This window comes from Salvelinus fontinalis, unplaced genomic scaffold (assembly GCF_029448725.1).
Source record: "Salvelinus fontinalis isolate EN_2023a unplaced genomic scaffold, ASM2944872v1 scaffold_0127, whole genome shotgun sequence".
In the NCBI taxonomy this organism is placed as follows: domain Eukaryota; kingdom Metazoa; phylum Chordata; class Actinopteri; order Salmoniformes; family Salmonidae; genus Salvelinus; species Salvelinus fontinalis.
This window is the reverse complement of record NW_026600336.1, coordinates 224849-250535: the sequence shown is the minus strand read 5'-3', so window position 1 is coordinate 250535 and position 25687 is coordinate 224849. Positions and strand designations below refer to the sequence as shown.

General features: G+C 42.8%; 1 long non-coding RNA gene across 1 annotated transcript; it reads left to right on the top strand.

Annotated features, from left to right (window-relative positions):
- Nucleotides 1-1727: 1727 nt before the first annotated feature.
- Nucleotides 1728-4985, top strand: LOC129843376 (uncharacterized). The gene is made up of 3 exons (XR_008757829.1): nt 1728-1808; nt 4111-4329; nt 4607-4985. It is a non-coding gene; the product is annotated as an uncharacterized LOC129843376 (long non-coding RNA).
- The last annotated feature ends 20702 nt before the right edge of the window (nt 4986-25687 follow it).

The following is a 25687-nucleotide window of genomic DNA, read 5'->3' as shown; positions in this document are numbered from 1 at the left end:
CTGCTGTTACTCGCTGTCTATTATCTATGCAGTCACTTCACCCCTACCTACATGTACAAATTACCTCGAACCTGTACCCCCACACACTGACTCAGTACCGGTACCCCCTGTATATAGTCTCGGTATTGTTATGTTATTGTGCTACTTTAGTTTATTTGGTAAATATTTTCTTAACTCTTCTTGAACTGCACTGTTGGTTAAAAGGGCTTGTAAGTAAGCATTTCACGGTAAGGTCTACACTTGTTCTATTAGGCATATGTGACAAATAAAGTTTGATTTGACTTAGTTGACCGGGGCAGGGGCAGAAATTGGACAAACTGACTTGTTGTAAAAGTGGCATCCTACGATGGTGCCACGTTGAAAGTCACTGAGCTCTTCAGTAAGGTCATTCTACTGCCCATGTTTGTCTATGGAGATTGCATGGAGGTGTACTCGATTTTATACACCTGTCAGCAACGGGTGTGGCTGAAATAGCTAAATCCACTAATTGGAAAGGGTGTCCACATAGTTTTGTATATATAGTGTGTATGTAGGTTTAGAAATCAATAACTTGCTAACATCATGTCGTGTCTTGGCTATCATTAATGTGATGATGATTGTTTTATCAAATCGATTAACTATGTTTAATTATTACGATGATTACATTAATCCTGTAACAATTAACTCATTTGCAATCTCAGGACACCACGGAAAAGTTTATTTAACGGGTTACCGTTTTCCGAATTAACTCTTAAAGATATAAATATCTCTTACATTTCAGTCATTAATTAATTGTTTACCTTCTATCAGTCTCATTCTGAATGTCGCAAAATCCTTAGATATCTGCACGAACCCTAGCATAAATGATGAATCAGCGATATACAAATTGGCTTAATTATTTATTTACTAACTAACTAAATAATCACACAGAATTACATAAACACACAAATAGTTGGTTATTGGTTACTAACACAATGCAATGAATGGTCCCTGGTGGACAAAACCGATATGACGGCTTGGTAGACAACGGAATGGGGTGGGGACAGATCAGAGCGGGAAAGACAGAGTGGGAGAGACAGAGAGTGGGCTTATTGTACATACATGTGGAAAATACGGCCATCGTCAATATGGATATTTAGCACCCTAACAACCGCACTGCCCCTTTAACACTTATAAAATAGTGAACTTTACCTCTGCTTTCCTATGCCAGGTGAGAAGCCCAATGTGTGCCAGGTGTGTGGCAAAGCCTTCAGCCAGAGCTCCAACCTCATCACTTGCAGCCATCAGCACAGTGGCAACCAACCCTGCCACTGACCCCGCTGCCTCTTCGGCTTCCAACGCAAACAGGAGAACCACTGCACATACTTTAATTCTACGACCCTGCTACCAGCTGACCTGAGATCAGTTTTAATGAGCAAGAGAACTGCTGCACATAGATAGCAACTCAGAGACTCTCACATGGTTGCTATTTTTTGCATTCTCAGGCTGATCGTCTTATTATTTTAGGTTATCAAACTCCCTTGATAGTCAGTGATTTACCTGTAAGGGGGTAGTTAAAGATATGGCCCTGAGATGTAATACGTTTTAGCGCTTGACAAATATATTGATCTTGTGACACCCACCTAGCTTCTCTGGAACTGAGTCATCCTCTTCAGTTCTCTGGAATAATAACATTTACCTGGAATGGATTGGGCTGAGAACTTCCCACCCTCCCTCACTCTGTCAGCGTTACCCTATAAAAGCAGAGCCATCTCTCCACTCTGCACTAGAACACCTGATTACTACAACCTTCAAGCGCGCCACCGCACCGAGGAAGAACACACACACAGGTAAATACATCATTTAAAATACATGCTTTAGGTGTTGTCCTCATACTATTGTCCTCATGCTAATGACCCCAGGCTTAATTGCTACAGAGAGATGTGTGGGCACAAGATCAGCCTTATGGTGACATACATGGGCGCCTAACTTTGTCTGAAAGTGAATTTTAAAAATTGTGCAATTCTACAAAGTTTCTTCACAGGAGGAATCCATATTTATGAACAGAACACAACTATTTGTTCTTAGGTTCTGACACAATAACTGAAAATGAACTCCAGTCCTTAAATGAAAAAAATATATATTTTTAGAACACAAGGACATACAACAATATGTGCAAATTTATCTAGGCCTATATGCCAACAGTTCGCAAAAACAATGCCTAATTTATTATAACCATTACAGATAACAAATCCTAATTGCTAAATTGACCCATATATATTCAGTCAATAAAAAGTGCCATTTGAAACCATAATCTTAACATATTATATTATATGTTATATCATGGAACACAATCTTCAAAAAGGCAGTAACCTCAGCATGCGCTTAACTGTAGAAGCCTAGGGCTGTACAACCCACAGTAGGTTGGTGGCACCTTAATTGGGAAGAACGGGCTGGTGGTAACGACTGAAGCGGAATCAGTGGAATGGCATCAAATACATGATTTCCAGGTGTTTGATGCCATTCCATTTGTGCCGTTCCCGCCTCTTTTATAAGCGTTCTCCCCTCAGCAAGATACTCAGAAATGGGGGATACTGTCAGTCTTGTATCAATATGATACCAAATATTATGATCTCAGTATCTAGAGCAGCCTCCACTGAAATGGCATAGCCTTCTTTTGTTCATTTGATCATTTGTTAGATTTGTCTTATTTTTGGATACTACGTTTCTTAATAAAATGTCTACAAATATATGTTTTAGTGTAATGATGTTATTGCCTATGTTAGGTTGCTTTTCAACACTGAGTGGAAGACCCATGTATGCATTTATAAGTTATATTCTTCATGAATTAATGGGTAGCCTATTAATTTAAATGATCAAAATGGCTGAAAATATCAGAGTGGGCATTTCATTTATGAATGACGTGACACACCAGGATTTTATAGTCCTTTGTTTTATAGTCCTTTGTTCCTTGCACAGGTCACAGGTACAGACGTTCGATTTAGTTTAATCTGCCTGTTCATTGGAATTTTCTAAATGGATTTTCTAAATGGACAATTCCCATTGAACACTGCATGGTGATGAATTACGGCCACAACATCTGTTTGTTGAAAACAACAAGTAGACTGGGCTTAGTGTTTCCGATGAAAATATGTCCTTTACCAAACTAATGTTGCAAATTGTTTTGTTTTTAAATGTTTACAGTTTATTCTTTTTTTATTCACTTTGCCATAATGGAGTATTTTGTGTAGATCAGTCAAAATCCCTATGAAATCAAATGTTGTTCCTGTTTGTAACAGCCAAAAAATGGGAAATAGTCAGAGGGGTGTGATACTTATTATAGGCACTGTAATGAAACGGAACCTCAAGAGACTGTTGAAGCTGCCATTTCTCAGAGTCCTACAACTACTGACTGGTTCTCAAGCTAGTTTTATTTGATTTTATTGTGAAACAAATGTGTTGTTAGTTTTAATAATTGAATAGTGCCTTATTTCAGTTATTGTTACAGTTGTTGAATTTACATGCATATCTCTTTTGATGTTGACGGAATACAAGATAGCTGGAAGGGAGGAGTTGTTACGTGTGATATAATGTGATACTGTTATATAGAATTTATTCTAGGCACTACTTTGTTGTTACTGTGGAACCTAGAGCATTGATACTAATTGAGTACTGCGTCTGCTCATGAATGTTCTGTGCTTGAACTTGAGCATAAGGAGCAAGACATCGCAAAAGACATGCAATGCCACTTAGTGCAATGGTGACTAATAATGATACATTGCACAGATACACTTTGCTTAAATGTTGTCTGAGTGTTGGAGTGTTCCCCTGGCTATCTGTAAAATAACAAATTGGTGCCATGTGGTTTGCTTAATATGAGGAATTTGAAATTAATTACACTTTTACTTTTGATAAATAAGTATATTTTAGCAATTACATTTACTTTTGATACTTAAGTATATTTTAAACCAAATACTTTTAGACTTTTACTCAAGTAGTATTTTACTGGATAACTTGAGTCATTTTCTATTAAGGTATCTTTACTTTTACTCAAGAATGACAATTGGGTAATTTTTCCACCACTGAATTGAATCAACTTAACCCTTAATTACCCTCTTTCTCTCCCCTTCTCTTTCTCTCCTCTCTCTATAGTTGCAGCAATGGATTGTGCTTCAACTGATGTCCCTTCACATACCAACAGCCAAAGCGTCTGCAAAAAAAACCAATGTGTTGCCAAATGTCCTACTGAATCAGGCCAAAACATATCAGGCCAAAACGTATCAGGCCAAAACGTATCAGGCCAAAACGTATCAGGCAATGTGAGCGGAAACATTTCCATTGGCAACCAGGGCAATACCACCAGTCATACTGGTATGTAAACCCTATCCAGCGGGAGGGAATCTACATATAAATAAATAAATTCATATTTTATTGTTTTGTGGCCATTCAACATGGGAATATAACACATTAGACATTTCAAAGCATAAAGTAATTACATGTCCATATACATACACATTTCACAGCTCAGTTCCAGAACCAGCATAAAACATGGTTTATTGTTGCTCATAGCAGTGTTCAATGCAAACTCCAAATACTGACAACCACATTTATTTCAGCACTGTCCAATGACTCTCTCTCGTTCTCTTAGCTTAACAAACAACTCACAGAAAAGCTGTCGGACCCAGCATCACCATAGCCAACATACCAGGTGGCAAGTGGGTCTCTACTACAAGGCAGAGAAGATGGCTCTCTGTGACCTTATCGAGGGGAGTCAACTCAGGAAGGGCCACTCCATTCTCATCCTGGAAAACACCTTTAAGAAGACCCCTCTTCCTCCTCTATGTCACTGGCTTCCAAGTAGAAAGTGACAATACACACAGATTAAACTACATACACATTATTGATAAAAAATAAAGACAGAATATATCCCAGATAGGTGAAAAAGTGCTACAAGATATACTTTGATTGTATGGTCAGCAATGTAATCAATGTAGGTTTTTGATAAATAAATGTTACCAAACTGAGAATGTTAGTATGTGTTCTGTAAGATGTTATCATGTGTGTGTGTGTGTGTGTGTGTGTGTGTGTGTGTGTGTGATTACATTACATGATTGGGGTTGCCACCAGATATCCTACATACTGATACTAATTTTAACAAAGGTCAACAACACAATATTGTAATCAAAGTTTTATTTCTGAGGTTGTAGTCATTTTATTTCAAGCACAGAGTGATGGTGCAATATACTTACAGGGAGCACAAATATATACAGCAGTGATCAAATCTGCACATTTACTCATTACATTCGATTTGAAAATCATTTTAACTGGAATGTTAGATGAATGCAGTGTTTCCCCAACTAAAGGTTTGATGATTAGTTGAATCAAGTGTGTTAGTGCTAAGGAAAAAACTAAAATAGAACCACTTTCACGCCACATGGCTCTGTCCCCCCAACCTACAATTCTGGAAAGAAACCATACACAAACTGTCCACCCTTTTGGGTCACAGCATTCCACTCTCCCCAATCTTTTGCCTTCTTGGATATCATCAGTCCATTTCTATTGCCTTAAATATATTCAAGAAAACAATATTACTCAACTACAAAAACAGATTCCAACAGTCTATTTTGTCAATGGATTAACCTCCTCACAGACCACATCACAATGGGAAAAAATACAGCATCCACCAAAGACAAAATCCAGTCCTTGAACGGAAACTGGACCCCACTCCTCAACTCCTTGCAGCTACAGATGAGCTGATCCCACCCTAGTGTTTCCTCTGACACCCAAGTTGCTATTAATATTTATTTGTATACATTATATGGAGCAGCAGTTGAAAGGTACACAGTTTGATAGTTGATTGATGTTGTACGGCCAGGTCCATCATTTTTTGTATTCTTGATAAAGATGAGCAAAAAACAGAGGTATATTCTAAGCAATTTGTTGTAGCTAATACAATTGTTCAGCTTAAGAGATTTTGTTAAACACGTTAAAGATATTGGTGAAAATGATTGCCATCCCTGTTTTGAACACTCCAGCACACTCCCCCTGCAAGGTTAATGACACAGAGCCTTTAAAAAAAGAGGACATTTTTCCAGATATATCCTTCGTCTGCTGTTATGGACTGCCCTCTTCAATTCAAACCACAGGTTTTCAGAGGTTCAAGTCCGGAGACTTCGATGGCTATTGCAAAACTTTGATTTTGTGGTCAATTCACCATTTCTTTCTCGATTTTGATTAGGGCTTGGGGTTATTTTTTATTTAACCTTTATTTATCTAGGCAAGTCAGTTAAGAACTGACTTGGGGCGGCAGCGTAGCCTAGTGGTTAGAGCATTGGACTAGTAACCAAAAGGTTGCAAATCCCCGAGCTGACAAGGTACAAATCTGTCGTTCTGCCCCTGAAAAAGGCAGTTAACTCACTGTTCCTAGGCCGTCATTGAAAATAAGAATTTGTTCTTAACTGACTTGCCTAGTTAAATAAAGGTAAAAAAATTAAAAGAACACATTGTTATTTACAATGACAGCCTACCCCGGCCAAACCCTAACCCAGACAACGCTGGGCCAATTGTGCACTGCCCTATGAGACTCCCAATCACAGCCAGTTGTGATATAGCCTGGAATCGAACCAGGGTCCGTAATGACGTCGCTACCACTGAAATGCAGTGCCTTAGATCGCTGCGGCACTCAGGAGCGCACAATTGTCTTGCTGGAAGATCCACTTGTGGCCAAGTGTCAGCCTCCTGGCAGTGCAAACCAGGTTTTTGTTTAAAATGTCCTGGTACTTGGCAAATATCATGATCCGTTGACCTTAACAAGGGCTCCTGGACCACAGGAAGCAAAATATCCCCATAACATCAAAGATCCACCACTATTTTTTACCGTAGGTATGAGGATCTTTTCTGCATATACCCTTGTGGGTATTAAATCCAGGTTTTCCAGCCCGTAAGATAACCCCTGCACCAATAGGGTTAACCCACTTAGGGGAGATTCTAACAAGCCTACATAAGCAAGGGTATTTACAATAGATTACATTGCTACATGTTAATACCGGCCTACAACATGGGGGATGGAAATATGAGGAAGTGGACGAGAACACCACTGGAGAGGACTAGTCCAATGATGTTGTTGCCAGGGCTAAGTGGAACAGCAAGGCTGAAGGTAAATAAACCAGAACATTACAATTAAATTTGTACACAACTATTGTATGATTTCTTCCAGCAGCCAGGTCACAAACAGTTTTGTTTTGTTTAGATTCTGCATCTGTGTTTTGTACTCTGTGAAATATACAATGCTTTTTTCCTCAAATTTCTGATCTTGTGTCTGGACCTGAAATATTCACATCCCTTGACTTTTCCCACAGTTTGTTGTGTTACAGCCTAAATATGAAATTGATTCATTTGAGATTTTTTGTTACTGGCCTACACACAATATCCCATATGTCAAAGTGAAATTATGTTTTTTGGAAATGTTTACAAATTAATTAAAAACAAAAAGCTGTCTTGAGTCAATAAATATTCAACCCCTTTGTTATGGTACGCCTCAATAAGCTCAGGAGTAAAAAATTTGCTGAACATTTTCACATAATAAGTTGCATGGACTCACACTGTGTGCAACATTAGTGTTTAACATGAATTTTAAATGATTAAGCCATCTCTGTAACCCATACAATTATTTGTAAGGTCTCTCAGTCGAGCAGTGAATTTCAACACAGATTCAACCACAAAGACCAGGGAGGTCATATTGCATCTTGAGACCCAAGATGGCGTAGCAGTCGGACGTGTGTTTGTCTTGTCTTGTCCCGCGTAAATAGTCCTCGTATTTTTTATATACATTTCGTATATATTTTAATTTCACTTTCCATCTTGGAACTGAATATACATTCCCGCAACCCGCCTCACCCAATGTGGTACGGATCTGCTATTTTTTATACTTTAGAACCGTAACCCCAATCAGAAGCTAGCCAGATAACTAGCTACTAGCTAGTAGTCAGTTAGCCACTGCTGCGGTCTTCACCCTTAACTCGGACACCAGCCAGCTTCAGCTCAGGCCAATACCTGCCAGTCTGCAGGCGCGATATCAACCCAGAGAATATAGGACTGCTTTTTCTCTACCACATCACCGGATTCCTGACGCAAGCTCTGGACAATTACACCGGATCATCGTCGCTAGCTAGCTGCAACCAAGTGGCTACTACTGGCTAATACCTCTGTCCCGAAACAAGCACCAGTTAGCCTTGAGCTAGCCTCGAGCTAGGCCTATCTGCCGGCTAGCCAAAGAGGCCTACCAGCGAATTCTTGGGCTACAATACCTCTTTTGCCAATTGGACTGGACCCTTTATTGCCGACACGGAGCCCCGCCGATCCATCACGACTGGTCTGCCGACGTAATTGTCCGAGGTGGTTTCAACAGGCTTTTCCATTGCGACGTTTCTGAATACCCATCTGCTAATTATTAGCTGTCTTATCGGCTGCTATCTAAATAAATATACCGGACAATTTTTTTTTCTTTTTTTCCTGGGTCACTATATCTATTTTGCTAATTGGATCGATCCCCTCTACCACACGGAACCCCACTAATCTACCGACGGAAACGAACGAGGTGACAAAAAAAAAAAAAAAAAAAAAACAGACCTCCATCCTATGTTATCTTGCTACCGATAGCCAGCTACCCGGCCAGCTGTCTGGATCGCCGTGACCCCAACCAACCTCTACTCACTGGACCCTTATGATCACTCGATTAAGCATGCCTCTCCTTAATGTAAATATGCCTTGTCCATTGCTGTTCTGGTTAGTGTTTATTGGCTTATTTCACTGTAGAGCCTCTAGCCCTGCTCACTATATATCCAACCTCTCAGTTCCACCACCCACATATGCGATGACATCACCTGGTTTCAATGATGTTTCTAGAGACTATATCTCTCTCATCATCACCCATTACATAGGTTTACCTCCACTGTATTCACATCCTACCATACCTTTGTCTGTACATTATTCCTTGAAGCTATTTTATCGCCCCCAGAAACTTCCTTTTACTCTCTGTTCTAGACGTTCTAAACGACCAATTCTCATAGCTTTTAGCCGTACCCTTATCCTACTCCTCCTCTGTTCCTCTGGTGATGTAGAGGTGAATCCAGGCCCTGCAGTACCTAGCTCCACTCCTATTCCCCAGGCGATCTCTTTTGATGACTTCTGTAACCGTAATAGCCTTGGTTTCATGCATGTTAACATTAGAAGCCTCCTCCCTAAGTTTGTTTTGCTCACTGCTTTAGCACACTCTGCCAACCCAGATGTTTTAGCCGTGTCTGAATCCTGGCTTAGGAAGACCACCAAAAATTCTGACATTTTCATCCCTAACTACAAGATTTTCAGACAAGATAGAACGGCCAAAGGGGGCGGTGTTGCAATCTACTGCAAGGATTGCCTGCAGAGTTCTGTTTTACTATCCAGGTCTGTTCCGAAACAATTTGAACTCCTACTTTTAAAAATCCACCTCTCTAAAAACAAGTCTCTCACTGTTGCCGCCTGCTATAGACCACCCTCTGCCCCCAGCTGTGCTCTGGACACCATATGTGAACTGATTTCCCCCCATCTATCTTCAGAGCTTGTGCTGCTAGGCAACCTAAATTGGAACATGGTTAACACCCCAGCCATCCTACAATCTAAGCTTGATGCCCTCAATCTCACACAAATTATCAATGAACCTACCAGGTATCACCCCAATTCCGTAAACACGGGTACGCTCATAGACATCATCCTAACCAACTTGCCCTCCAAATACACCTCTGCTGTTTTCAACCAAGATCTCAGCGATCACTGCCTCATTGCCTGTATCTGTAATGGGTCAGCGATCAAACGACCTCCACTCATCACTGTCAAACGCTCCCTGAAACACTTCAGCGAGCAGGCCTTTCTAATCGACCTGGCCGAGGTATCCTGGAAGGATATTGATCTCATCCTGTCAGTAGAGGATGCCTGGATATTTTTTAAAAATGCCTTCCTCACCATCTTGAATAAGCATGCCCCATTCAAGAAATTTAGAACCAGGAACAGATATAGCCCTTGGTTTTCTCCTGACCTGACTGCCCTTAACCAACAGAAAAACATCCTATGGCGTTCTGCATTAGCATCGAACAGCCCCCGTGATATGCAACTTTTCAGGGAAGCTAGAAACCAGTATACACAGGCAGTTAGAAAAGCCAAGGCTAGCTTTTTCAAGCAGAAATTTGCTTCCTGCAACACAAACTCAAAAAAGTTCTGGGACACTGTAAAGTCCATGGAGAATAAGAACACCTCCTCCCAGCTTCCAACTGCACTGAAGATAGGAAATACTGTCACCACCGACAAATCCATTATAATTGAGAATTTCAATAAGCATTTTTCTACGGCTGGCCATGCTTTCCACCTGGCTACCCCTACCCCGGTCAACAGCACTGCCCTCCCCTCTGCTACTCGCCCAAGCCTTCCCCATTTCTCTTTCTCCCAAATACAGTCAGCTGATGTTCTGAAAGAGCTGCAAAATCTGGACCCTTACAAATCAGCCGGGCTAGATAATCTGGACCCTTTCTTTCTAAAACTATCTGCTGAAATTGTTGCCACCCCTATTACCAGCCTGTTCAACCTCTCTTTCGTGTCGTCTGAGATTCCCAAAGATTGGAAAGCAGCTGCGGTTATCCCCCTCTTCAAAGGGGGAGACACTCTAGACCCAAACTGCTACAGACCTATATCTATCCTACCCTGCCTTTCTAAGGTCTTCGAAAGCCAAGTCAACAAACAGATTACCGACCATCTCGAATCCCACCATACCTTCTCCGCTATGCAATCTGGTTTCAGAGCTGGTCATGGGTGCACCTCAGCCACGCTCAAGGTCATAAACGATATCTTAACCGCTATCGATAGGAAACAGTACTGTGCAGCCATATTCATTGACCTGGCCAAGGCTTTTGACTCTGTCAATCACCACATCCTCATCGGCAGACTCGACAGCCTTGGTTTCTCTAATGATTGCCTCGCCTGGTTCACCAACTACTTCTCTGATCGAGTTCAGTGTGTCAAATCGGAGGGTCTGTTGTCCGGACCTTTGGCAGTCTCTATGGGGGTGCCACAGGGTTCAGTTCTTGGACCGACTCTCTTCTCTGTATACATCAATGATGTCGCTCTTGCTGCTGGTGAGTCTCTGATCCACCTCTACGCAGACGACACTATTCTGTATACTTCTGGCCCTTCTCTTGACACTGTGTTAACAACCCTCCAGGCGAGCTTCAATGCCATACAACTCTCCTTCCGTGGCCTCCAATTGCTCTTAAATACAAGTAAAACTAAATGCATGCTCTTCAACCGATCGCTGCCTGCACCTGCCCGCCTGTCCAGCATCACTACTCTGGACGGCTCTGACTTAGAATATGTGGACAACTACAAATACCTAGGTGTCTGGTTAGACTGTAAACTCTCCTTCCAGACTCACATCAAGCATCTCCAATCCAAAGTTAAATCTAGAATCGGCTTCCTATTCCGCAACAAAGCATCCTTCACTCATGCTGCCAAACATACCCTGGTAAAACTGACCATCCTACCAATCCTCGACTTCGGTGATGTCATTTACAAAATAGCCTCCAAAACCCTACTCAATAAATTGGATGCAGTCTATCACAGTGCCATCCGTTTTGTCACCAAAGCCCCATATACTACCCACCACTGCGACCTGTACGCTCTCGTTGGCTGGCCCTCGCTTCACATTCGTCGCCAAACCCACTGGCTCCAGGTCATCTACAAGACCCTGCTAGGTAAAGTCCCCCCTTATCTCAGCTCGCTGGTCACCATAGCAACGCCCACCCGTAGCACGCGCTCCAGCAGGTATATCTCTCTGGTCACCCCCAAAACCAATTCTTCCTTTGGCCGCCTCTCCTTCCAGTTCTCTGCTGCCAATGACTGGAACGAACTACAAAAATCTCTGAAACTGGAAACACTTATCTCCCTCACTAGCTTTAAGCACCAGCTGTCAGAGCAGCTCATAGATTACTGCACCTGTACATAGCCCATCTATAATTTAGCCCAAACAACTACCTCTTTACCTACTGTATTTATTTATTTTGCACCTTCTTCCACTGCAAACCAACCATTCCAGTGTTATTTTTTTACTTGCTATATTGTATTTACTTCGCCACCATGGCCTTTTTATATTTTTATTTATTTATATATATATATTTTGTTTGCCTTCACCTCCCTTATCTCACCTCACTTGCTCATATTGTATATAGACTTATTTTTCACTGTATTATTGACTGTATGTTTGTTTTACTCCATGTGTAACTATGTGTTGTTGTATGTGTCGAACTGCTTTGCTTTATCTTGGCCAGGTCGCAATTGTAAATGAGAACGTGTTCTCAATTTGCCTACCTGGTTAAATAAAGGTGAAATAAATAAATAAAAAAGGTTTAACAATGCATCGCAGAGAAGGGCATCTATTGGTAGATGGGTGAACAAAAGTTATGAATTACACTTTGGCTGGTGTATAAATATACCAGTTACTACAAAGATACAGGCGTCCAAAGGACAATTCTTTGTACTCATGGCTTGGTTTTTGCTCTGACATGCACTGTCAACTGTGGGACTTTATATAGACAGGTGTGTGCCTTTCCAAATCATGTCCAATCAATTGAAGTTACCACAGGTGGACTCCAATCAAGTAGTAGAAACATATCAAGAATGATTAATGGAAACAGGATGCACCTGAGCTCAATTTTGAGTCTCATAGCAAAGGATCTGAATTCAAAATGTTTTTGCTTTGTCATTATGGGTTATTGTGTGTAGAAAAAAGTATTTAATCCATTTTAGAAGAAGGCTGTAACGTAACAAAATGTGGATAAACTCAAGGGTTCTGAACACTTTCCAAATGCACTGTATCTAACATTCTAGTTCACATGATCTTCAAATCCAAGGTAATGAGGAAATATGCAGGCTTTTCCTCCGCTATATATATATGTATATTTTTGCTCCCTGTAAGTATATTGCACCATCACACTGTGTGCTTGAAGAAAATGACTACAATCTTAGAAATAAAACTTAGATTACAATATTGTGTTGTTGACCTTTGTTAAAATTAGTATCAGTATGTAGGATATCTGGTGGCAACCTCAATCATGTAATGTAATCACACACACACACAGACACACAGACACACACACACACACACAGACACACACACACACACGATAACATCTTACAGAACACATACTAACGTTTTCTCAGTTTGGTAACATTTATTTATTTGTCACAAAACTACAGTGATAACATTGCTGATTTCTACCGTACACAGAGTGTATCTTGAAAAACTATTTAACTTATCTGTGATGCATGCTGTCTTTATTTTTTCATCAATAATTTGCATGTAGTTTAATCTGTGATTAATAAAGGGTGTTAAGATACAGGAGGTTCCCTGGTGGCGTTACTTTTTGGGGTTGTGATCCACCCCGTCCTCATCCACCCAGATCTTTCCTGTTTCAGCTATCTTCACCTCTTTGTCGGCAGTGAGGACGTAGGACTTGGGCTGAGCCTCAGCATACTCTGCCAGGAGGTTGTCCAGACCATAAATTGGGCCTTCCTCAGGGCATGATTGAGTATTGTCATCTTCTACTTGGAAGCAAGTGACATAGAGGCTCAGAGGGAGGTCGGTCTTCTTAACGGTGCCGTCCAGGATGAGCATGGAGTCACCCTTCTTGAGTTTACACCCCTCGACGAGGTCACTGAGAGCCAAGTCCTCTGACTTGTAGTAGAGACGCACTTTGCCGCCTGTAACGTTGGCAAAGGTGATGCTGGCTACGACAGTTTTTGGGGGAGTTTTTGGTGGAGCTAAGAGAACGAGAGAGAGTCATTGGACAGTACTACAATAAATGTGATTGTCAGTATTAGGAGTTTGCTGAGAACACTGCTATGAGCAACAATAAACCATTGTTTATTTTGATGTATTTTTACACTGGTTTTATTTATTATTATTCTTTTTTTTCACCTTTATTTTACCAGGTAGGCTAGTTGAGAACAAGTTCTCATTTACAACTGCGACCTGTCCAAGATAAAGCATAGCAGTGTGAACAGACAACAACACAGAGTTACACATGGAGTAAACAATAAACAAGTCAATAACACAGTAGGAGAAAAAAAAGAGTCTATATATATATATGTGCAAAAGGCATGACGAGGTAGGCAATAAATAGGAAATACGAGCGAATAATTACAATTTGGCAGATTAACACTGGAGTGATAAATCATCAGATGATCATGTGCAAGTAGAGATACTGGTGTTCAAAAGAGCAGAAAAGTAAATAAATAAAAACAGTAAGGGGACTAGGTAGGTAAATTGGGTGGGCTATATACCGATGGACTATGTACAGCTGCAGCGATCGGTTAGCTGCTCAGGTAGCAGATGTTTAAAGTTGGTGAGGGAAATAAAAGTCTCCAACTTCAGCGATTTTTGAAATTCGTTCCAGTCACAGGCAGCAGAGAACTGGAAGGAAACGCGGCCAAATGAGGTGTTGGCTTTTGGGATGATCAGTGAGATATACCTGCTGGAGCGCATGCTACAGGTGGGTGTTGTTATCGTGACCAGTGAACTGAGATAAGGCGGAGCTTTGCCTAGCATGGACTTATAGATGACCTGGAGCCAGTGGGTCTGGCGACGAATATGTAGCGAGGGCCAGCCGACTAGAGCATACAGGTCGCAGTGGTGGGTGGTATAAGGTGTTTTAGTAACAAAACGGATGGCACTATGATAAACTGCATCTAGTTTGCTGAGTAGAGTATTGGAAGCTATTTTGTAGATGACATCGCCGAAGTCGAGGATCGGTAGGATAGTCAATTTTACTAGGGTGAGTTTGGCGGCATGAGTGAAGGAGGCTTTGTTGCGAAATAGAAAGCCGATTCTTGATTTGATTTTGGATTGGAGATGTTTAATATGAGTCTGGAAGGAGAGTTTACAGTCTAGCCAGACACCTAGGTATTTATCGATGTCCACATATTCTAGGTCGGAACCGTCCAGGGTGGTGATGCTAGTCGGGCGGGCGGGTGCAGCATGCATTTGGTTTTACTAGCGTTTAAGAGCAGTTGGAGGCCACGGAAGGAGTGTTGTATGGCATTGAAGCTCGTTTGGAGCTTAGATAGCACAGTGTGCAAGGAAGGGCCAGAAGTATACAGAATGGTGTCGTCTGCGTAGAGGTGGATCAGGGAATCGCCCGCAGCAAGAGCAACATCATTGATATATACAGAGAAAAGAGTCGGCCCGAGAATTGAACCCTGTGGTACCCCCATAGAGACTGCCAGAGGACCGGACAACATGCCCTCCGATTTGACACACTGAACTCTGTCTGCAAAGTTGGTGAACCAGGCAAGGCAGTCATCAGAAAAACAGAGGCTACTGAGTCTGCCGTTAAGAATATGGTGATTGACAGAATCGAAAGCCTTGGCCAGGTCGATGAAGACGGCTGCACAGTACTGTCTTTTATCGATGGCGGTTATGATATCGTTTAGTACCTTGAGCGTGGCTGAGGTGCACCCGTGACCGGCTCGGAAACCGGATTGCACAGCGGAGAAGGTACGGTGGGATTCGAGATGGTCAGTGATCTGTTTATTACCTTGGCTTTCGAAGACCTTAGATAGGCAGGGCAGGATAGATATAGGTCTGTAACAGTTTGGGTCCAGGGTGTCTCCCCCTTTGAAGAGGGGGATGACCGCGGCAGCTTTCCCATCCTTGGGGATCTCAGACGATATGAAAGAGAGGTTGAACAGGCTGGTAATAGGGGTTGCGACAATGGCGGCGGATAGTTTCAGAAATAGAGGGTCTAGATTGTTAAGCCCAGCTGATTTGTATGGGTCCAGGTTTTGCAGCTCTTTCAGCACATCTGCTATCTGGATTTGGGTAAAGGAGAAGCTGGGGACGCTTGGGCGAGTAGCTGCGGGGGGGGGCGGAGCTGTTGGCCGAGGTTGGAGTAGCCAGGTGGAAGGCATGGCCAGCCGTTGAGAAATGCTTGTTGAAGTTTTCGATTATCATGTATTTATCAGTGGTGACCGTGTTACCTAGCCTCAGTGCAGTGGGAAGCTGGGAGGAGGTGCTCTTGTTCTCCATGGACTTTACAGTGTCCCAGAACTTTTTGGAGTCAGAGCTACAGGATGCAAATTTCTGCTTGAAAAAGCTAGCCTTTGCTTTCCTGACTGACCGCGTGTATTGGTGCCTGACTTCCCTGAACAGTTGCATATCGCGGGGACTATTCGATGCTATTGCAGTCCGCCACAGGATGTTTTTGTGCTGGTCGAGGGCAGTCAGGTCTGGAGTGAACCAAGGGCTATATCTGTTCTTAGTTCTGCGTTTTTTGAACGGGGCATGCTTATCTAAGATAGTGAGGAAGTTACTTTTAAAGAATGACCAGGCATCCTCAACTGACGGGATGAGGTCAATATCTTTCCAGGATACCCGGGCCAGGTCAATTAGAAAGGCCTGCTCGCAAAAGTGTTTTAGGGAGCGTTTGACAGTAATGAGGGGTGGTCGATTGACCGCGGACCCGTAGCGGATACAGGCAATGAGGCAATGGTCGCTGAGATCTTGATTGAAGACAGCAGAGGTGTATTTCGAGGGCAAGTTGGTCAGGATAATGTCTATGAGGGTGCCCATGTTTAAGGATTTAGGGTGGTACCTGGTGGGTTCCTTGATGGTGTTGGAACTGAGCTGTGAAATGTGTATGTATACACTGGGGCAAAAAATTTAGTCAGCCACCAATTGTGCAAGTTCTCCCACTTAAAAAGATGAGAGAGGCCTGTAATTTGCATCATAGGTACACTTTAACTATGACAGACAAAATGAGAAAAAAAAATCCAGAAAATCACATTGTAGGATTTTTTAATTTTTTAAAAATGTTTTAATTTTTATTTTCTCCCCTTTTCACCCTAATTTTCGTGGTATCCAATCGCTAGTAATTACTATCTTGTCTCATCGCTACAACTCCCGTACGGGCTCGGGAGAGACGAAGGTCGAAAGCCATGCGTCCTCCGAGGCACAACCCAACCAAGCCGCATTGCTTCTTTAACACAGCGCGCCTCCAACCCGGAAGCCAGCCGCACCAATGTGTCGGAGGAAACACCGTGCACCTGGCCCCCTTGGTTAGCGCGCACTGCGCCCAGCCCGCCACAGGAGTCACTGGAGCGCGATGAGACAAGGAAATCCCTACCGGCCAAACCCTCCCTAACCCGGACGACGCAAGCCCAATTGTGCATCGCCCCACGGACCTCCCGGCCGCGGCCGGCTGCGACAGAGCCTGGGGTCGAACCCAGAGACTCTGGTGGCGCAGTTAGCACTGCAATGCAGTGCCCTAGACCACTGCGCCACCCGGGAGGCTCATTGTAGGATTTTTTATTAATTTATTTGCAAATTATGGTGTTGGTCTGGTTGCCAATGGAAAAATTGCCTTTCATATCGCCTGATTGTTTTTGGCCTGATATGCTTTGGCCTGATATGTGTTGACTTTTGTCAACACGGTTGTCGTCATGGCTGTCATTATGGTTGTCGGTATGTGAAGTAGCACCATCATGTGAAGTATTCCCTCCCATTGCTGCTACGATAGAGAGAGGAGAGAAAGAAAGGGGGAGAGAAAGAGGGTAATTAAGGCTTAAGTTGATTAAATTCAGTGGTGGAAAGAGTAGCTAAGTGTCAAACTTGAGTAAAAGTAAAGAAACCTTAATAGAAAATGACTCAAGTAAAAGTCACCCAGTAACATACTACTTGAGTAATGTCTAAAAATATTTGGGTTTTAAACATACTTTTTAATTAAAAGTAAACGTATAAATCATTTCAATGTCCTTATATTAAGTAAACCAAATGGCATCTTTTCTTACTTCCATTTACAGATAGCCACGGGCACACTCCAACATTTACAAACAAAGCATATGTTTAGTGAGTCCACCAGATCAGAGGCAGTAGGATGACCAGGGATGTTCTCTTGACAAGTGCATGAATTGGACAATTTTCCTGTCCTGCTAAGCATTCAAAATGTAACGAGTACTTTTGGGTGTCAGTGAAAATGGATGGAGTAAAATGTCATTATTTTCTTTAGGAATGTAGTCAAGTAAAAGTTGACAAAAAAGAGAAATAGTAGAGTACAGATACTCCAAAAACGTCTTATGTAGTACTGTAAAGCATTTTTACTTAAAGTACTTTACACCACTGACTAAATTAAATCATTTTCCTCATCCAAACTGTCCACATAAAGCACAGATCTCGATATGCAAAGTTTAACTGTGCAATTTATCATTATTAACCATTGCATTAAGTGGCATTGCATGTCTTCTGTGATGTCTTGGTTCCATCTGCTAATTGAACATTTTTAAACGAGACAAGGGTTGGTGTTAATCAGAATTTATTTGAGAATGGTGAAGGTTCATGAAGTTGGCAGACCCAAAGTACTTACCACAAATGTCTAGTTTGCTAAATTCTCCATATTGTACTTTGCTCTCTGTTACTGTTTTTTTATTTTTATATTGGCATTAGGTGTTGTGTTCTTACTTCCATACAAACAGTAATAATGATACTTGAAACGGAGGTAATGTTAACTTTACTTTTTCGATCAAACTTAAGTTCAAGTGCAGAACATGTGCATGCAAAGTAGGCTACTCAATAAGTATCAATGTTCTAGGTTCCACAGTAACAACCAAGTAGTGCCTAGGATAAATGCTATATAACAGTATCACATTATATCATGCATAACATCTCCTCCCTTACCAGCTATGTTGTATTCCGTCAACATCAAAAGAGATATGCATTTAAGTTCAACAACTGTAACAATAACTGAAATAAGACACTACTCAAATATTCAAAGTAACAACACTTTTGTTTTATAATAAAATAAAACTAGTTTGAGAACCAGAGTCAGCAGTTGTGAGACTATGATTGCTGGTGGCTTCAACAGTCTCTTGAGGTTCAGTTTCATTACAGTGCCTATAAAAAGTATTCATGCCCATCTGACGTTTTTCAATTTGTTTATGTGTTACAAACAAGAACAACATTTGATTTATTAGGGGTTTTGACTGATCTACACAAAAATGTCAAAGTGATAAAAAAAAGAATAAAATGTAAACATTTAAAAACAAAAAATATAAGACAAAATGTTAGATAAGTGTTCAACCCCTTTGCAAGCTTAGTTCAGGGGAAAACAGTGACTTCAAAAATCTAATAATAGGTTGCATTGACTCACTCTGTTTGAAATAATAGTGTTCAATATGATTTGTTAAACAACTACCCCATCTCTGTACTGTACCCCATACACACAACATATCTGTAAGGTCCCTTAGTCATCTTGCTCAACTATGTCACTATAGGCGCCTGAGCAAGGGAGCAAGTGGAGCAGCTGCATCCCCACATTCGAAATAGGGGTGCAAACGTATGTTTTTGCATCACCAGTTCCTTACCAGAAAAGGATCATGATCCCCATTGGGTAAGTTGTCATTTTCAGTGATTAGCAATGTTTTGAGCTAGTCTGTATTAAAAGAGATATGTAAATGTTATATATTATATAATAATTTATATATATTTTTTACAACCCCTTCCCGTTGCCTCAAGATTAATGGTTTTGCCCACTGGGAGGTTTTGCTTCCCTCCAGTGCGCACTACCACAGCCACAAAGTCAAAATTGGTTATAATGTAAACATTTCTTAAAACAAAAATTATCTTTCAGGTCCTAATTTAAGGTTAGGGTACGGGTTAGGCATAAGGTTAGCAGTGTGGTTAAGGTTTGGGTTGAGATTTAAAATCAGATTTTAAGAAATTATAGAATGAGTGTCACGTTCCTGACCTGTTTTCCTTTGTTATGTATTTGTTTTAGTTTGGTCAGGGCGTGAGTTTTGGGTGGGCAGTCTATGTTTTCTATTTCTATGTGGGGTTTTGTGTTCGGCCTGGTATGATTCTCAATTAGAGACAGGTGTGTATCGTTTGTCTCTGATTGAGAGTCATACTAAGGCAGCCAGGGTTTCACTGGTGTTTTGTGGGTGTTTGTTTCCTGTGTTAGCGTTTCGGCCACACAGGACTGTTGCAGGTTAGTCAAGTATGTGGTTTTTGTTAATTTGTAGTGTTTGTTGGTTTGCCATTAAAATCATGAATACCTCCTACTCCGCATCTTGGTCCGATCCATGCTCCTCCTCGTCTGAGGAGGAGAACGACATTGACAACCTTTACAGAAACACCCACCAAACCAGGACCAAGCGGATTGGAGAAGAACGGCAAGAACAAAAGCAATGGAGAGAAGAGGAATGGACATGGGAACAAATATTCAACGGAGATGGACCCTGGGCTAAGGTGGGAGAGAATCGCCGCTCTCGGGAGGAGAAGGAGGCAGCCACAGCCCAGGAGCGCTGGTATGAGGAGGCAGCACGTAAGAGAGTCTGGAAGCCCGAGAGGCTCACCCAAAAATTTCTTGAGGGGGGGGCTAAAGGGGAGTGTGGCGAAGCCGGGTTGGTTACCTGAGCCAACTCCCCGGGCTTACCGTGGAGTGAGAGGGCGTCGTACTGGTCAGACACCGTGTTATGCGGTAAAGCGCACGGTGTCCCCAGTACGCGTGCTTAGCCCAGTGCGGGCTATTCCACCTTGCCGCACTGGGAGGGCTAGGTTGGGCATCGAGTCGGATGTCATGAAGCCGGCCCAACGTATCTGGCCTCCAGTACGTCTCCTCGGGCCGGCGTACATGGCACCAGCCTTACAGGTGGTGTCCCCGGTTCGCCTGCATAGCCCAGTGCGGGCTATTCCACCTCGCCGCACTGGCAGGGCTACGGGGACCATTCAACCTGGTAAGGTTGGAGAGGCTCGGTGCTCAAGAGCGCGTGTCCTCCTTCACGGTCCGGTATATCCGGCGCCACCTTCCCGCCCCAGCCCAGTACCACCAGTGCCTACACCACGCACCAGGCTTCCAGTGCATCACCAGAGCCCTGTTCCTCCTCCCCGCACTCGCCCTGAGGTGCGTGCCCTCAGCCCGGTACCTCCAGTTCCGGCACCACGCACCAGGCCTACTGTGCGCCTCAGCAGGTCAGAGTCGGCCGTCTGCCCAACGCCGCCTGCGCTGCTTGCCTGCTCAGCGCTGCCCGAACTGTCTGCCTTCCCAGCGCTGTCTGAACTGTCTGCCTGCCCAGCGCTGCCCGTCTGTCCCGAGCCTTCAGGGCCGTCCAGCCAGGACCAGCCAGGGCCGTCCAGCCAGGACCAGCCAGGGCCGTCCAGCCAGGACCAGCCAGGGCCGTCCAGCCAGGACCAGCCAGGGCCGTCCAGCCAGGACCAGCCAGGGCCCCTCAGCCAGGACCAGCCAGAGCCCCTCAGCCAGGACCAGCCAGAGCCCCTCAGCCAGGACCAGCCAGAGCCCCTCAGCCAGGACCAGCCAGAGCCCCTCAGCCAGGACCAGCCAGAGCCCCTCAGCCAGGACCAGCCAGAGCCCCTCAGCCAGGACCAGCCAGAGCCCCTCAGCCAGGACCAGCCAGAGCCCCTCAGCCAGGACCAGCCAGAGCCCCTCAGCCAGGACCTGCCAGAGCCCCTCAGCCAGGACCTGCCAGAGTCCCTCAGCCAGGACCTGCCAGAGTCCCTCAGCCAGGACCTGCCAGAGTCCCTCAGCCAGGACCTGCCAGAGTCCCTCAGCCAGGACCTGCCAGAGTCCCTCAGCCAGGACCTGCCAGAGTCCCTCAGCCAGGACCTGCCAGAGTCCCTCAGCCAGGACCTGCCAGAGTCCCTTATCCCGGTGCTGCCCCTTATCCCGATGCTGCCCCTTCATTTAGGTGGGTTTAGTTGGAGGGTGGTCATTGGGAGGGGGATACGGAAGCGGGGAGTGACAATGGTGGGGTGGGGACCTCGCCCAGCGCCAGAGCCGCCACCGTGGACAGACGCCCACCCAGACCCTCCCCTAGACTTTGTGCTGGTGCGCTCGGAGTTCGCACCTTAAGGGGGGGGTTCTGTCACGTTCCTGCCCTGTTTTCCTTTGTTATGTATTTGTTTTAGTTTGGTCAGGGCGTGAGTTTTGGGTGGGCAGTCTATGTTTTCTATTTCTATGTGGGGTTTTGTGTTCGGCCTGGTATGATTCTCAATTAGAGACAGGTGTGTATCGTTTGTCTCTGATTGAGAGTCATACTAAGGCAGCCAGGGTTTCACTGGTGTTTTGTGGGTGTTTGTTTCCTGTGTTAGCGTTTGGGCCACACAGGACTGTTGCAGGTTAGTCAAGTTTGTGGTTTTTGTTAATTTGTAGTGTTTGTTGGTTTGCCATTAAAATCATGAATACCTCCTACTCCGCATCTTGGTCCGATCCATGCTCCTCCTCGTCTGAGGAGGAGAACGACATTGACAACCTTTACAATGAGGCTGGGGTTTATGACTGTGGTTGTGCTAACTAGTGACTGAAATTAGAAAATGTGTAGTCACCTGCTAATGTAAAACTATATATATATATATATATATATATATATATATTTTCTTGTGCTGTTACATTTGTGTCGTTGTTTCATGTCCAATGCACTCAGGGTGTTGTTACACATAATTTGTGTAAAACATTTTACAATTGTAACAGTCCTGGCTGAGCCATATATGCTTTGCAGTTACAATGTAGACAGGCTGAGTTTGTAGACACTTATGCGCAAAATGAAAAGCACAGGATATTTGTACCTCAATAAAACAGCTCTGCTTTGCTTGGTAAGTAATATCGACCAAATAAGCAATTTCTACCTTCATTGCATCAAAAAATCTAAAATGTATTGTCATGTCTTTAGCTATGCCGGATTAATTGATGACATGTTATTCTATAAAATAATTTCTCCGTAATTAATATTACCTGATTGAGCTAATCATGTAAATGTAATTAACTAGAGAGTCGGGGCACCACCATAATATTTATAGAGCTATTATCTTCCGAATAAACTCTTAAAGACCTAGTAATATTTTACATCAATAGCAGTCAATATTAATCGTCACCTTAATTCAGTCTCATCTGAAAGTTGAAAATTCTTGGTTATCTTCACGAACCCTGGCTAACAAGTTGAATCAGCAATACAAAATTGGGCTTAATTATTTATTTACTAAATACCTAACTATCACACAGAATTACACATAATTAATCATAACTTGATTACAAATTACGTCATAAAAGAAAACGTCCCTAGCGGGCGGAACAGATATGACAGCTTGTTACACAAAAGAAAAGGGGCTGGGTTTGAGTTAATGAACGGGACGACTGAGGAACAAAGGGCGAAGCTGCGCTATCGTAAATACAATATCTTATGCATTCTAAATTACCGCCCATTTGGAAAAGGAAAATGCAATAAATATTTACTCTGCGCTGTGCTTCAGTAGGTTGGTGGTAGATGGAAGGCTGTGTTGCCAAACCGAGTCCTTTGTCCTTTGAAGAATGTCTCTGGTGGACAATTGGATAGTTGTAGTAACGTCGTTGTGTGATAGACGGGATACTCTGTCTGTTCCTTCCTAACCCTCGTTTGCAGCCGCTGTTGCTAACTCAACGGCTAGGAGGTATCACTTCTGTAGTGAATAAGAGTTCAAAGTTCATACCATTCGCAACCAAAGCTCACGCTGATGTTGGCTTCGTTCTGTAGTTATTATCTGAACCGTTCTGACATCGGATCGTCGTCCTCACATCCTCGGAACAGGAGGTTAAATTGTCGTCAAGGCTTTATATAGGAATGGAGAAAAGGGGTGTGTTTCATAGTTTACAACCTATGTCTCTTCATGTGGGCGGGCCACTGAGTCGGGCCTAATTCACTCATGAAAACCCAATTCTCACATTTTAGAAGCTAAAACCACATTTCATCCCATCACAAATAATTTCATATTCAAACATTTAAATTGAACAACAATTCCATGTGAATCCGATAACTCTGATGTGTAGACTTTACACTGTAGAGTTTGTCATCTTATCATTGATGAGAATGTCTCAGATGACAACCGAACTGACATCATATTCATTAAGTACAACTGCATATGTTCAATTGGTCGGATTACCAGAATATAGTTAATTTCCCCCCACCTTCTGATGTTCCCAGAATCTCTATGTCAACTAAGGGGTTTTCTAATGTCACATCAGTAGGGTGGAGAGAGAGGAAAAAGGGGGGAAGAGGTATTTATGACTGTCATAAACCTACCCCCAGGCCAATGTCATGACAGTATGCTGCTGAGACAAGTTTTAAACATCTTAATTGTGGCATTGTGACAGCGCTTCAAACTAAAAAAAAGTCCAGGGGGCCCAGTTAAGGTCAACGGCATTATGCAATTTACCAAGTACCATGACATTTTAGCCAAGAACCTGGTTGTCACTGCCAGGAGAATGACACTTGGCAGCAAGTGGATCTTCCAGCGAGACAGTAACCCCAAGCACTAATCAAAATCCACAAAGAAATGGTGAATTGACCACAAAATCAACATTTTGCAATGGCCGTCTCAGTTTCTGGACTTGAGCCCCTAAACACCTGTGGTTTGAATTGAAGAGGTCAGTCCATAAGAGTAGACAAAGGACATAAAGGATCTGGAAAGATTATATTTGGAGAAATAGTCTAGAATTCCTCCCAACGTGTTCTCTCTTTAAAGGCTCAGTGTATTTAACCTCGCAAGGGGAGTATTCAAAACAGGTAGTTTAAAAGAAAACAATTTCCCCCCCAAAATTGCTTTCAATATAGCTCAGTATTTTCTGCTAACCTTTTTCAAGAGTACCAATAATTATGGACATAATAATTATAATTAATTATACAACATCAATCAACTATCAAACGTTGTACCTTTCAACTGCTGCTCCATATAATGTATACAAATAAATATTAATAGCAACTTGGGTGTAAGAGGAAACACTAGGGTGGGATCAGCTCATCTGTAGCTGCAAGGAGTTGAGGAGTGGGGTCCAGTTTCCGTTCAAGGACTGGATTTTGTCTTTGGTGGATGCTGTATTTTTTCCCATTGTGATGTGGTCTGTGAGGAGATTAATCCATTGACAAAATAGACGGTTGGAATCTGTTTTTGTAGTTGAGAAACATTGTTTTCTTGGATATATTTAAGGCAATAGAAATGGACTGATTTATATTTCTGTGTGTATTCTCTGGTGTGATGTCAGGCTGGTTGACTGGTTATTTCTGTGTGTATTCTCTGGTGTGATGTCAGGCTGGTTGACTGAGTAAAACTCTTCCCACATTGATCACAGATATAACGTTTCTCTCCTGTGTGTGTTCTCTGATGAATCTTAATGCCTGATGAGGTGAATCCAAGAAGGCAAAAGCTTGGGGAGAGTGGAATGCTGTGACCCAAAAGGGTGGACAGTTTGTGTATGGCTTCTTTCCAGAATTGTAGGGTGGGGGGACAGAGCCATGTGGTGTGAAAGTGGTTCTATTTTAGTTTTTTCCTTAGCACTAACACACTTGGGCAACACTGCATTCATCTAACATTCCAGTTCACATGATTTTCAAATCGAATGTAATGAGTAAATGTGCAGATTTTATCACTGCTGTATATATTTGTGCTCCCTGTAAGTATATTGCACCATCACTCTGTGCTTGAAATAAAATGACTACAACCTCAGAAATAAAACTTTGATTACAATATTGTGTTGTTGACCTTTGTTAAAATTAGTATCAGTATGTAGGATATCTGGTGGCAACCCCAATCATGTAATGTAATCACACACACACACACACACACACACACACACACACACACACACACACACACACACACATGATAACATCT